Source organism: Aythya marila (assembly GCF_965140915.1).
Source record: "Aythya marila genome assembly, chromosome: 3".
Lineage (NCBI taxonomy): Eukaryota > Metazoa > Chordata > Aves > Anseriformes > Anatidae > Aythya > Aythya marila.
Window position 1 is genome coordinate 69,431,897 of NC_139044.1, and position 14,596 is coordinate 69,446,492.

The window sequence follows — 14,596 nt, forward strand, 5'->3', positions numbered from 1 at the left end:
TCAAGTACATATGAAGGTTCTTGTAGTTAATTAAACATGTAAAGGTTTTTTTTTTTGCAGTGACACTCCAAATAATTACCTTTCAGACGTGCTCTGCATAGGGTGTTTTACAACTTGTCTAATTTTAGCTCTATCTTTTGAGAGATGTCTTTACTGGCAAAACTAAGGCAATGCTGATTCACATTTTCTTCTCTTTTTGCTTTTTGTACTTAGGCAGAGCTGACAGTGCCCAACCACTTCTTACTCAGATTCATCCCCAATTTCCTTAGGCATAAATTAGCCCACAATGTTTACTCTGCGTTGGGACAGAGAAATATAAATAAAAGAAAAGAAGAATTGCTAAAGTTTTGTATTTGATCTATTTATCTGTCAAGATTACATGATTCTAATAAATCAATATTAGATCATTTAAAACAGGTTCCCCCTGATCTTCATCATAAAAGATGGAAGAAAGTGAGTACATTTTGATGGCATGTCTCTGAGATACTTTTTGAGTTGTACTAAGTTACAAGCCACAGTCAAGTCATCGTAATTCTCCACAACATACAGGTCACCGAGGAACAGTTCTGGTAGCATATTTTTTATTTTAATTCAATAAAATCTACATCAAATATTCTCTAGCATCGTGAGACTGAGACTACAAATGACCTTCTAAATCTGCATTATGAATGTATTTAGTGCTGCACTTTACAGAAGTATATATTTGAAGCATGGCATAAAAAGGTGAAATAGTCAAAACTAAGACCCCGATCCACTGAGAGAAGCAGCCTGGCTTTGAAATCCTTTTTAATAAGCCTTAGAAAAGCCTTAGTGTAGGGAATGACTTAGGTAAAGATTCTTAAGTTGAAGGCAATTTTGTTAGCCTTAATTTTTAGCTTGCCACATGGCAACTACACAGACTGTAGTCTCATTTCTAAAAATGGTTGGCATTCCTCTTTCAAAATCAGGCCTGGATGAGAGATTGAAGTGAGACAACACTAAAATGACTAAACCACTGCATGTTGAGGGGAGGCAAGTGCTGGCTTGCATGTTTTGAATCAGCCACTTGAGCGATCAGACCACTCCAATATATTTAAAATGATCCGTGGTATCTATATAAAACAACTATTTGTAAAAGGTCAAATGACATAACAGATGCAAACCCAGATTTTAATGACAAAGACATAATGACAAGATATAAAGGTCAGACTTAAAGGTGAGCTCATGAAAGAGCCAGCGGCGAGGCTCAGAAATCCGGCACCAGACCTGAAGAGCTGCAGGAGGCTTCGTGGCCCTGGGCCTGGGAAGGGGACAGTGCTCTGCCACGGTGCCTGGCCACACAACCAGCAATGGCCAGCTGAGAGCGAGCAGCACAAGTGCAGGGTTTGCTCCGGCCGAGCAGGGCAGGAAGCTGCATGCACGCCTTGGCCAGCATCTCTGGGCTTGACCCAACGCTCAGCTGCAAAACTGGGCAGCATGAGCTTCTGGCTGGGTGTAAATAACCCTCTTATGCACACTGCTAGATTTATGGGGCCACCTTATATGCACCTATCTCGGGGCATGATCCATCTCACAAGAAGTCTGACAACTCCATAAAACCTGCAGATTGCTTTGCTGCCTGCCTCTCAACAGCCCGCTCTCCGAACACTGCTCGCAGCTACCACTGCCATCCTGGAGTCCCAGGAGTGCCTCAGGACTGCGGGCAGCTGACCTTCCCTGGGTGTGCAGGTGATAGCCCCCAGACAGAGGAAGAAGAAAGCTCCTGTATTGTCACATTGTCTAGGAAACAGCCCCTTCCATTTCCTCAGCAACCGCTTGAGGAGGGACTTGCAGCATCAGATGGTTGCCTTCTCCCTCGTCTCTGAAGTGAAGTGATGGCATTTCTTACCATCATGCTGTACTCTAGAAGTTATCAATAATTATGCTTAAAGGGGAGATTTTTTATACTTTCTTAGACTTTTAAAATGCTTAATAAATCTCTACTGCATTTTTTTTTCTTTACCTGCATTGTCCTTGGTCAATAAAAATAACTTATGGAGCAGGGGGATATGGTAGCAGGTGACATGATAAATTATCTCTTTAGGAAGTGATGTACTTTTTCTCTATGGATGTGATATTGTACTTGCCAGGTAGTCACAAGAGGGCAATATGTAGGAGCTCTTAGTCATTTTGGAATGAGAATTAAAATCTTTATGTACTTTGAAAAGGTTTTAGCAGACTTTTTTATAGCCGAATTCTTCTACAGACCCCCTGTGCTCTTTTTTTTTTTTTTTTTTTTTTTTTTTTTTTTTTTGTGGGTACAGCTGAAGCAAGAAGAAACAGCATTTCATTTGGGTGGTAAACTAGTTTTTAATACCGCCTTTTACAAGCAAGACATCAGACAAGTCATGTCATAATATAATATAATCCTGTAGTTCGTATCATATGCATCCTGCAAGGACTGAGCAAAATTCAAATTGGAAACATTTTTCAAAATGTCATTCAATTAACAGCATTGCCCATCAGGTACAGATAATATAGTTTTAATTTAAGCAAAGGGCTTTTTCAGCCAAATAACATGCTAAATAGAACATTGAAGTTTTTATCTTTTCTCTTTTAAAGACTTACAGATAATAGAATTAGAATCAAGTGTCCCCAGCTGCAGTTAAGGTGGTGAGCCTCTTCTGCATCCAGGTTTTCATAAACAAGAGTGTGAGGAATATAATTGCCTGACTTAGTGACTTCACACCCTTGAGACAGATGACCATGGAGAAGAAAGGGGACTTCTCCTGGAAACTGGTTCTTCTCAAGCTGAGCTCTTTTCAGACACCAGCACCTAGAAGAGGTGGAAGAAGTGTTTAACACAGGATTTAGCTGTACTAACATGCAAATCCCAGTTTGTGGCTGCTGTGAGTGTTTAAATTCACTCAGTGAGTTCTTTCTTGGCTTTAGGTTTGTAGAGGGATCCCCTCTATGGACTGGGGCAGAGACAAGGAAAGGGTCAGAGCCTGACTTACCCATCCTCAGAGATCTGAGCACTGCGAATATATCACCTGTTGTAAATGTAGAAACCAGACGTTTCTACAAGAAACAAGATGTCTTTCGACCAAGAAGAGGAGTGCCAAAACCATGCAGGTTGAAAGCCCAGCGCTTAGGGCACTCACATGGGAGAGGAAAGAGCCACATTTTTGATCTTGTTCTCAAGACTGTTTCCATACTGCAGCTAAATACAGTTTAATGCCAAGCACAGAAACAATTCTGAGAGTTAGCACTGAAGCTGGACCACGTGCTATAACCACTCCACCAGGGAGTTTCTGCCTTGCTCAGATACACCCCGTGGATGCTGAGCATCTCCAGGTATTCAGAAGCTGGGAAGTACAGCAAGGCAAATGCTTGCATTGCAAAAAGAGATTTTGATTTCAGTTGTTCCTGACCTCCAGCTTCTTGGATGGGTGCTTTCACCACGAGGCTGGTACGAGAGGAGGGATGTGGCTGACCTGTGGCTCTGTCACACGGGGTGCCTCATGGGGCTGGTGGCTGTGTCACTGCAGAGCTGTAGGGCGCTCCATCCCTGCAGTAAGGTGTCTGCTTAAGTGAGAATATAAAGTTAAAAAGAAGGAGTGTAAATCCAAAGACTCCTCAAAACATTATGTAACCATGATAGACATCAACTGTGAAAAAATTTAAAGGGTGTATTATAGTCAGGCAAAGAAAGCAGATGCTTTCCATCACAAATGTTTAAAGACTTCAGGCAAGGAGATAGTTTCTGTTATTGGTATCTGATCCTCTCTCTTGCTGAAGTTCTGAGTTGTCATCAGCCTCCTACTAGATGTTGTCAGAAAAAGGAAGGAAACCCACAATTTCCAGCCTAAGTTTTCATGTCAAATATCTCAGTAGTTATATAATGCTTTTAATAGTTCTTAGATTTGCACTCCTAACTTTTAGCCCTATGTATTCTCACTGTTCATTTTGCTTTTTCACCTCCTTCCAGCTCTCTTAATCTCCTCCCAGAAGCCTGCTCTCTCAGTCCCCACCAATCAAGCTATTTTCACAAGCATTTTTATTAAGAACAGATAAAGATCTTTTAAATAGATTATTATTGCTGCTCAGGGAGATCCAGATGACCGGTGTACCCACCAGTGCAAGAATTCTGCCCTGCTGGGGAAGTCCATATTGTTGTTACAACAAGTTTGGACTGACTCAAAGCTACACCAATTCCAGCTGACACACACTCGCTATCATTTAATGCATTTCACCTACTGTAGCTCTCATTCTCAGTGTTCAGAAGATGTATCTACATCTTATTACATTAATTGCAGTTGGAAACTATGGATAATGTATGTCATCAAGCACTAGCAGTGTACAGAACCAAGGCAAGCCTTAGTGGACAGACTTACCATAAAGCATTAAGTAGCTTAAAAAATACTGCTCAAATATTTTATTAAAAAAGTCTCTTTTTCAAAACAAACTTCAAAGGGGTAAAAATCACAAAGCACATGAAAATCCTGCAATATATATATATATATATATATATATACACATATATACTAATAAATAAAAATCATCGCAAATACCTGTCCTTACCTATTGTACTTTTTTAGTTCTCGACTTATCTAACAAGTTTGTTATCAGCAATACTATAGTGTGGGGCTGATTTTCACCATCCATATCATATTTCTGGTTTGAGTTGGGGTTAGCAATGCAAAAAGGACTTCAGTCCTGTAAATGCAGGTTCCCAGTATCACCAACTATATACACCACAATTGCTCTTCTTGCGTTTTGCTTTAGGCACAAAGCTTTGCAAAGAGCTGCAGATAGCAAGGATGTTGTTATATTTAATTCAAAGGTATAAAAATAGGAAATGGATTCCTTTGAGTGTTCACTTTATTATGTTGCTAATGAATTATAAAACGTATATCATCAAAATAAATATTCTTGAAATTGCTTCCTAATGAATCACTTAGACAATGTGCCTATTCAGTTGTGTCAATGATTAATTATATTCTTGCCTCCTTCCTGGAATACAAATGCTTTTATTAAAGCAATCCAAAGACAGTAAGACAACAGACTCATTCTTATGGTCATTCATTCATTTGTGGATTGATGGAGTATTCCTTTCAACATTTTTAGAGTGTATCTGAACAGCTGCAAGTGGCAATGACATAAATGAAAGTTCATGTCACCTTAAGCAGAATGAGATAGAAGACGTTCTATTCATCCAGTTTTAGCTTATCAGTGCACAGTCATTAAATACTAATATTATCTGAAGCACTGTGATAAATGCAGAGCGAACTGTGCCAGCTACAGGCGTCATCAGATGGGAGCCTTTTTACAACATTCTGATGCATGGAGGTGAATTATTCCAGAATATTAAACATTTCATTAGTTTTCTGCTTTGAGATATGGCTTTAAAAGTGGCTAGCCTCACAGCAAAAAAGAAAAAAGAAAAAAAAAAAAAACACACACAACAAAACATTACCACTAAACGCAATACTTACAAATTGGTATTTATGAAGTTCAGCAACTGTCACTATTAAATAGCCTCAGAAATCTTTGTTTAGGTGTCATCGTTTCTGCAGGTCTGAAAAGCCACTGCTCATTTGCATAATGGCATTCACATCGTTGTTGAAAGCTTAGGATTGATTTAATGAAAGTGGCAATGAGCAGAGAAAAATGTTTTTGCACTGAATTTAAATAAGCAAATCCCGAGTTTAGGTATTCCTTCCTGGTTTCCTAGCACAAGACACACAGAAAATGTTGACTGCCACCTGTCCTTGGCACCAAGGGGCTTCACTTTAGTGAAGACAGTTAATGGTGTCTGCTCATGTACCCAACTATTCAGGTGTCAGTAAGCAGATTACTTGAATCTACTAACTCAACGTGCATTTACATGGAAAGAAAGAAGCACTGGAAAATTGGTTTAGTATGATTTGTCTTGCATAATGGGAAGCAGCCTGTTTGCAATGATGGGGAATGAGGAGGAGTAAAAGTAAGTAGGGAACTACCACACCTGGCTGTCACATGCAATGCCTTCAGAATGTGTGGTTTAGCTGAAATCAATGAAAGTTAAAAGAAAGGCCAAAATGTGATTCATCAACTGTGAAGATCATCCAGACATAAAGGATTCATCCTTTATATATTCTCTGTATTAAAAATATTTGATTCAAGGGAAAGTTTAGTAAAAAGAGATATTTGGAGATACCTTGCACATAGGCTGTAGGAAAACAGTCAGTAACCTACAGAAGAGGACAGAAAGAGTTTTTAAAGTTTGAATATTTTGTAAACATTCTGAATGACAAAGAAAAGGTAAGGAGTGCCCAAAGCAAAGCTGACTGAATTTGATAGTGCTCTTTTACTTCAAAGTGAAACGTGATATGTGCAAAAACAAACACTTTAAAAAACAGAACAGCAAAGAGAATGTTTTACTGTGAGGCAGGGCAGGGGTGGGCAGCTGCAGGTGGTGCCCTGATCTGGTGCCAGCTCCCTGCGAGGAGCAGATCTTGTGTGAGCTGCTCACACACTTCCTGCAGAATTCAGTTCCCCCTGTGCTTGCTAAGAAGCCTCTGGCTGGCCAGGCTCGCAAGCCTGAGGGAGTAGCTCTGACCTGCTTACTGAAACATGAATTTGCTTGAGCCTTGCTTATTCATTCAGGTGCAGATGGAAAATGATCTAAGCAAAGAAGAGCAAGTGCACTGGCTGTGTGGTGCGGCAGCAGGACAGCTCAGCTGTCTTGTCCTCCAAAGTTTCCGAGCTGGGCTTCCTGAGCACCAGGGAGCTTCTGGCTTCTAGACCCTCTGCACAGGTCGTTCCCTCCTCCCCACCTCCAGATGTTTGCCCAGGCTCAGGACCAGACCAACTGAGTGCAACAGCCATCAAGGTGGTAATTACTGGGTTAATGAGCTCCGTGGTGACTACGAAACCATATTTCTATGCCATTGAAGTCAGCAGGAGGGTGCAAATGCAACAGAATATGAAAGACTTGCAAGCATTGCTACTTCGGGGCTTGCAGGGCTCTTTTCCCCAAACAGGATACACGATGCTGTTCTCACTGAACTGAGGCAGCTTTTCTACATGTTACTGTATATTACCAAACAAGCATTGGGGGAAAGAAAATGAATAAAATGGGGGTGGCATTCAGAATACATATACTTATATAGGGCACACATGTACAAGCATAGAAAAGTAAATGAGCAACAATCAAAATTCATTTTGGAGACTTCACAAATGGCTTATTCTGGGAAGTGTCATCCACTACAACATATTCTTTTATCTTGTCCCTTAATGAGAATATTGTCTTTCAATTGAGTTAACTTTCCTTCTTGCTTAATGACTCTGGAAAGGTATCTCAATTACTCCTTTCATAATCTGTTTTCAGGCAAATAAGTCTTCACTTATTTATAGCATCTGAGAATATATTTTTTCTTTAGTCTTTTCTGGCATTATCCTTACAATTTGCAGTGTATGTTTTGGCTAAACACACTCAGCCAAAAGAATAACACAGAGAAATCTAATTGCAGACAGGCTAAAATACCACACTAGTTTACTCTCAGAAATTAAGCCATCCAGAAGTATTTAAGAAAATGATAACTGAGCTGTGCTCTAGAAGACCAGACATTTTGGAAGGTCATTCTACTTGTTATGGTAAATCACCTGCCATAACGCCAATAGGCTATTACACATATGTACCACTGCACACAGAAAGAATAGACGCTACTAGAAATTTAATGCTTTTGCATTAATTATATACACAGAAAATTATGTCAAGAGTGTCTGAACACGGATAACATAATCAGGTACCACAGTGATGGACTGCATGTAGAAATCAAAGTGTAGTAAATAAATAGTATCTTGTGGGTTTTTTGTTTTGTTTTGTTTTGTTTAAGAAAGATACCTTTCTAAATAAATACGTGTGGACAGATGTGTAACAGAATATCCTGAGTTGGAAGGGAAACACAAAAAACATTGAATCCACACAGGACCATGCAAAAACCAGACCATGCGTCTGAGAGCATTTTCCAAACGCTTCTTGAACTCCATCAGGCTCGGTGCCGTGACCACTGCCCTGGGGAGCCTGTCCCAGTGCCCAACCACCCTCTGGGTGCAGACCCTTTCCCTAATCCCCAGCCTGACCCTTCCCTGTCCCTGCTCCATGCCATTCCCTTGAGGACATAGCTTTAGTTAGTGTGAAGCTAACTCAGTACCATCTGCATTAGCTTGGTCCTAAAGGCATGCAGATGTAATAGAAATCATAACTGGATATTTTAGAGAAGCAATGTGGAAAATATAGGGTTAATATTTTACCTTTTGTTATTATTTGCACTGGATACAAGATATTACATAGAAAAAAAAAAAGTGAAAACATCATTTAACATACTGCCTTTTACCACATAGGCTGTGGAGTAAAGAAACCAACAATAAATAAATAATAATAATAATAAAGCAACACAAAGCAACAGAAGAGTGTTATGTCTGCAGAGCACCAAAATATTTCCCAATCTGCCAATCAGCTTTTATGCTTATCATTAAGAAATGCGGTAGAGAGTCTGCAATATATTAAATATCACAAGATCCAGCTTGAATAGTGTGAGAATCTCATCCTACTGCAAATAGCTGGGAAAAGAAGGGAAGGGAAGGAGAACAAACATATATGAGAAACATACCAAACATAAACATTAGCCTGGGCTTAGGAGTACTACCGGTTTAATGAGGCTTATAGATAGGATATTTTGTCATTTAAATTAAGATTTTTGAGGTCTCCGTTTATATTATAATGTACCTGTCAGCATTTAAAATGAAGATCAATAAATTGTCGAAAAGCTTCACTGATAACTTAGTCTTAATCTTTATTCTCATTTGCAGTCAAAGCAAGTGAAATGCTGATCTTTACAAGTCCAGCTATTTCTCCAGTGCTTTTTGTAAAAAAAAAATCCAATATGAATATTCATCACTTCTATAGCTTAGGAGGGCCCTGTCTGCCACTTGAAGGAAAAGAGAAAGAGAAAGAGAAACAAAGAAAAAGAAAAAAGGAAAAAGAAAAAAAGGAGAAGAAAAAGGAAAAGAGAAAGAGAAAGAAAGAAAAAGAAAGAAGAAAAAGAAAAAGAAAAAGAAAAAGAAAAAGAAAAAGAAAAAGAAAAAGAAAAAGAAAAAGAAAAAGAAAAAGAAAAAGAAAAAGAAAAAGAAAAAGAAAAAGAAAAAAGATGCTGTCAGTTTATTTTCTGGACCAAAGTAAATTAATTGTGTGAGCTCTGGAAAACTTCAGAAAATGCTGAGGTCTGTCTGTGGTGCTGTAGCTTGGTGGTCATCAGGACAGCAGTTCTTCTGACCATCTTGCTAGGCTGCAGTCCTGTGCCTGATGAATGACTGATTCGCCTCCTAACATTTCAGTGTTATGCTTCTTTTTGTCAGATCAGGTTCAAATGAAGGAGTATTCAGAAAAATAAGGGGATCATCTACTAAGCTTCATTAGTTTTCTTCCTGATCTTTTATATTGAGGCAATCATTTAAGTCCTGATTTATGAGTTTCAATATCCCTTCCTCTATCAGTGGAAAACAAGCCAGGAGAGCTCTGAATGTAGTTGCCCAACATTCATCTGAAAACTGCTGCCTTCTTGGCCTCAGCAGTTTTCTCCAGAAATGAGCTCTGGTTTATATGTCGAATGAGAAATATTCATTTTGTTGGTGTTGGATTCCCTGCACTGTCATTTCCCTGAGAAGGTTTTCCTGGCTGGAGTAACGGCAATCCTGTTTGCTAGGGAATAATTGTTATAGCTTTTATAGATGAATATCCCCTTCTCAGTCATTCAGGTCCTTGAAAATGCCAACAGCAATCGAATAGGATAAAACTCCTATGCTGCCTACTCAAATTTCCAGAAGGCTTTCAGCAAGGTCCTTCACCAAAGCTTTTAAGGAAGCAAAGTATCCATGTGGCAAGAGGGAAGGTTCTTGCATGGATAATAATTTATGAAAAGAAAGGAACGAGAGGCCGTGAGCAAGTGGTCTTCATGGTGAAGAGAGATTGTAAGAGGAGTTCTGCAAGAAAATCTGTCCTAGGACTCTTGCTATTCAACACAGTCATATATGACAAAAAGAGGGGTGAGGAGTGAGGCTTGCTGATGATATGAATTTAGTCATTCATTTAGGATAGTAAAGATAATGGTGCAAAGCTGCAGAACAAGCTTGAATGAGCAATAAAACGACAGATGAAATTTGATGTAGACAAATATGAAGGTTGGAGAAAAACAATTCTAATTTCATATATAAAAAGATGGGCTGCAAAAAGGCCAAAAAACCATCAGAAAAGGCCAACAAAGATGATCAAAAGCATGAAACTGCTTCTGCATGAGGAAAAAGAGCAGGGATGAAACAATCTGCAAAAGAAACAGCTGAGCAGAGGGGCTTCACAGACATTTAGGAAATCATGAGAGGCATATTGGAAGAGTGCAGCACTGCAGTCCCTTCACCACTTGACTGTGGTACAATGCAATGCTACTAAAGCATTGGGTTCTTTAGTAAACATGGGACTCCTTTGGCCAAAAAGCCTACATTAAACATGAGACTGGTTAGAGTTAGGGGCTATGAAAATACATGTATCCCAAGGGACTGTCAAAGTGTCCCAATCATTTTCATCACTCCTACCCAGCTCACCTCATGGCACTATCTATCCTTTAAAAATGGTCAAGTAGAACACAGTTATTCATTAAACAAACAAATAAACAAAACAAAACAAAAACAAACAAACAAAAAAACCACCACCATTTCAAACTGCATAAGAAAATAGATAACGCTATGATTTGGAGCAAAGCCAAAGCTTTCACTTAGTACTAAAAGCAACCTAAGGCTAACCCAGAGCTGGTTACACTAAGTGCTACCACTGTGTTTTAGCTGACGTGTGTTGCCCCAGTACCCTTCCTTTGTGAAGATTGGCTCTGGTCTGATCAACCCATGGCTGTTCATGATGGGTGAGGGATTTTAGAAACCATCCCCGGGATACAGACAACGTCACTGATTTGTTTTCCTTCCTCTCTGAGTTTTCTTGTGGAAGGGTACAATAGAATTCTTTGTCTTCAGCAGTTAATTTGCATCTGTTGCCATTTCTCATCAGTTGTTTCTTATCCCACATTCCTGAGAATATCATACGCTGTCCCTGGCATAATGGCTTTCAGTGAGTGTGTCTGATGTCACGAGGGGGATTATTAGCTTCTAAGTTATTACAAGCAAGAGCAGATGAAGTCTTCAAGCAAAAGATCTTATTTCCTTGAAAAATGAAATTAAATCAGAGAAGGAATTAAAAAGTAAGGAATATGAGGTACAGACAGAATTGTTTGTGATTAGCTTGTTGTTGGGTAGTTTTTTTGTCAGTATAGACCAGATGCTTTTTACACTATTTGTTAAACAGACCCACCATTCCTCTGTGCAATAATCTTTTAGAAAAGAGCCAAAAAGCCTTCTTGTAGGTCACTACTGTATGAAGCGGCACCAGAATAACCATACAGGGCAGCAACCTCAAATAGCAAACTGATGACACCTCTGACTTCTCAGCACCTTCTCAGGCTGGGGTCAACCCTGTGGGTTCACAGAATCACAGACTGGTTTGGGTTGGAAGAGGCCTTAAAGATCCAGTTCCACCCCCTGTCATGGGCAGGGACACCTCCCCCCAGCCCAGGCTGCCCAAAGCCCCATCCCGCCTGGCCTTGAGCACCTCCAGGGATGGGGCACCCACAGCTTCTCTGGGCAGCCTGTGCCAGGGCCTCACCACCCTCTAAGTGAAAAATTTCTTCCTAATATCTAATCTAAATCTCCCATCTCTTAGCTTAAAAAGCATTCCCCTCGTCCTATCCCTACACTCCCTGACAGAGTCCCTCCCCAGCTTTCTTGTAGGCCCCCTTTAGGTACTGGAAGGCCACTGTAAGGCCTCCCTGGAGCCATCTCTTCTCCAGGCTGAAAAACCCCAATTCAAGTTCTTCACGCTCTGCCCAGGCATCAAAGCTGTCTGGAAACCCACGGGTGGGCAACCACCTGCCCCCTGCTGACAGATCAGCAGCCACCCACTGGCTTGGCTGACACAGGGCAGTGGGGGAGACAGCAGGTTATTTTCCTTAAGGTCTTCTAAAAATGTGCCTTTATTGTTTTCTGTGTGACATAGAGCTATAAAATGCACACATTTCCTAGCTGAATTACATCTAACAGGGCTCCCTGGTAGACTTCAGGTAGCCTCCATTCTCTAGTTTGTTTATCCATAACTCTATATGTTTGTTTGTGTTGTGTTTTTTTTTCCTCTTCTTCACACAATTTATGAAATAAATTGCACTTAAAACACTCCAGAGAAGTGCAAATCATTGTAGCTTGCTTGAATTTCATGAAGTTAGGAGAATTTATATCAGGGCAGGATTTTATCTTTTCCTCTTCAGCTGTCAGGGACTCATCCAGCTCTCTTTGCTGCAATGCCCCAGGGGTACAAAACTATGTGTTGAAGCAGTATCATGTAGTTTATTAGACAGCTAAGAATTATCTGTTTATTATAACCCACAAAATTCAGTTCAGAATTTATTAGGTTTAAAGATTTTGATTTAAAAAAATGTATTTTCTTATATTGTGGTATTTTGATTGATTGTGATGTGATAGGAAAGTCATTGCGTGTCTTCCAGAGAACACATTCTTGTATGATGTGAATGAAAAACTCGGAGGGAGGTAATGTAAATGCTGTCTGAAAGTAACTGCTCTGGTGTGGAAAAAATATGCTTCATGTAATCAGCACTGCAGCCTTTAAGGCATCATTTTTGGGGGATGCAAAATACAAGATCACTCTTCCCTTTCAATATAATGGATTCCTGTCAGGAATTATGAATGACAATTTTTCTTTTTCTATTTTAGGTTTTAGCACACTTCTAAAGAAATGGAATTTTGTGCTTTTGACAGAATGCAATAGCTAATACTTTACTATTCATGAAAATAACACTGACTAAGTTTGGACAAATTTGCAAAAGACATTATCAACAGAGCTGTTAATGTTAGCATTTTTTCTGCTGCTGGCAATCTACAAGCCTTTTTCCATTTCCTTCTGAGTTTGTGTCCATGAGATTCATTGTAACACCACGGTAAACGATCAAGAATATACTAAAAATGGGATGGTGAAGCCTTCCTTGGCCAAAAGGCTCCACACAATCCTCCAGTTTCTTGAAAACTCCTTCTTGAAGATCAGAGCTTTACCTGCTGCCTCTGCCTCTGACCACAGGGGAAAGGGAAATCAAAACATGCAGAAGGGAGAGAGGAAGAAGGCGTGTTGCTCTTGCGATAGAGACCCATTGCACAAAATATCTGGAGAGGGGTCAAAGCCAGTTTTCATCCACCAGGCAGAAGCATTTGAAGAGGAGAGTCACAATGGGGCAGAAACTTGCAGACAAATATGAATTTAGGAAAACTGAAATTAAACCGCTGGAAATTCAGCAGAGGACACATGGGTAAGTCTCATGATCCAGCAAAACTGTCACTGCAGCAAAAATAATAAGCAAGAGGTCACTGATTATGAATGGAGGCTAAGAAATATTTCCCCAAGTGCTACTCTGAGATACTGGCAAGAATTTTGTGTGTGACACTGATAAATGATACTGTGCTCTAGCTCCTGTTGAAGGTTTTATTTTTTTTTTAGCTGCATTGTTACAGGAAAAATCAGAGGAACAGAAGCAGACCTGCTCTTTGAGGAAGCTTTATAAAAGTGAAGGTGGAAACGTACCAAAAACCTCTCACACTCTCACACATGCTTTAGAAAAAGCTTGGAAGTGTTCTGGTAATGCAGGATTGTTCAGTGCATGAAGGACTGTGGAGGGCAACAATAGGAGCAAATAGAACCACACAGTGATGTGTTCATGACAAATTCAGTGAATTGTTGGAAAAGAATCTCACAAAATGTTGGCAAAGACAAATAATTTCATTTTTCAAATTGCTTCTCTTTTGGGATAGAAATCATTTTATTTTATTTTATTTTTTTCCTGGATGAATGAGGCATTTTCTTCAACTTAAAATGAATTTTAGGGCATGTATTTCAGTGAGAGAAAAGAAAAAAAAAAAAAGACACCGAACTCATTACTTCTATTTTTTTTCCAGAAAAGTTAAAGCCACATTTTGCACAACTCTAGCAGGGATGGGAGATGGAAATTAAAAGGCACAGACCAATACTGCACTGGCATCAGTGTTCGTATATATAGTGCAGTCAGTTAAGTTAGAAGAAAGAAGAAAAGTAAAGGGAGGAAATCACATTAGTTAGATGTCAACTGTCAAATGAGCTTACAATTAAGTGCAAGTAGAGCACAAGATGTGTAGGTGTTTAAAGGCATTTCCAGTAACAAGAGCTGGCTTCAGAAGCTTAGCTGTCTTGTTCAGAAAACAAAGAGCTCAGGAAACTTCTTGACAGACCCTGCATAAATGCAAGTGGTGAGATAAGAGTAATGTGCAGGGATTTACATAGCCCTGTGCATGAAAACATCTCTGAGCATTTCACCTGTTCCTGCTTTTCACAACACTGATTTTCTTAATCTTCCCAAGTGCCTGCAAAGCTTCCACGGGCAATGAAGGAACACAAGGACTGAGCATAGAGGTGCAGGTCCTTTGGCTGACAAGTCTGATTGGTGAAGGGACATAACAT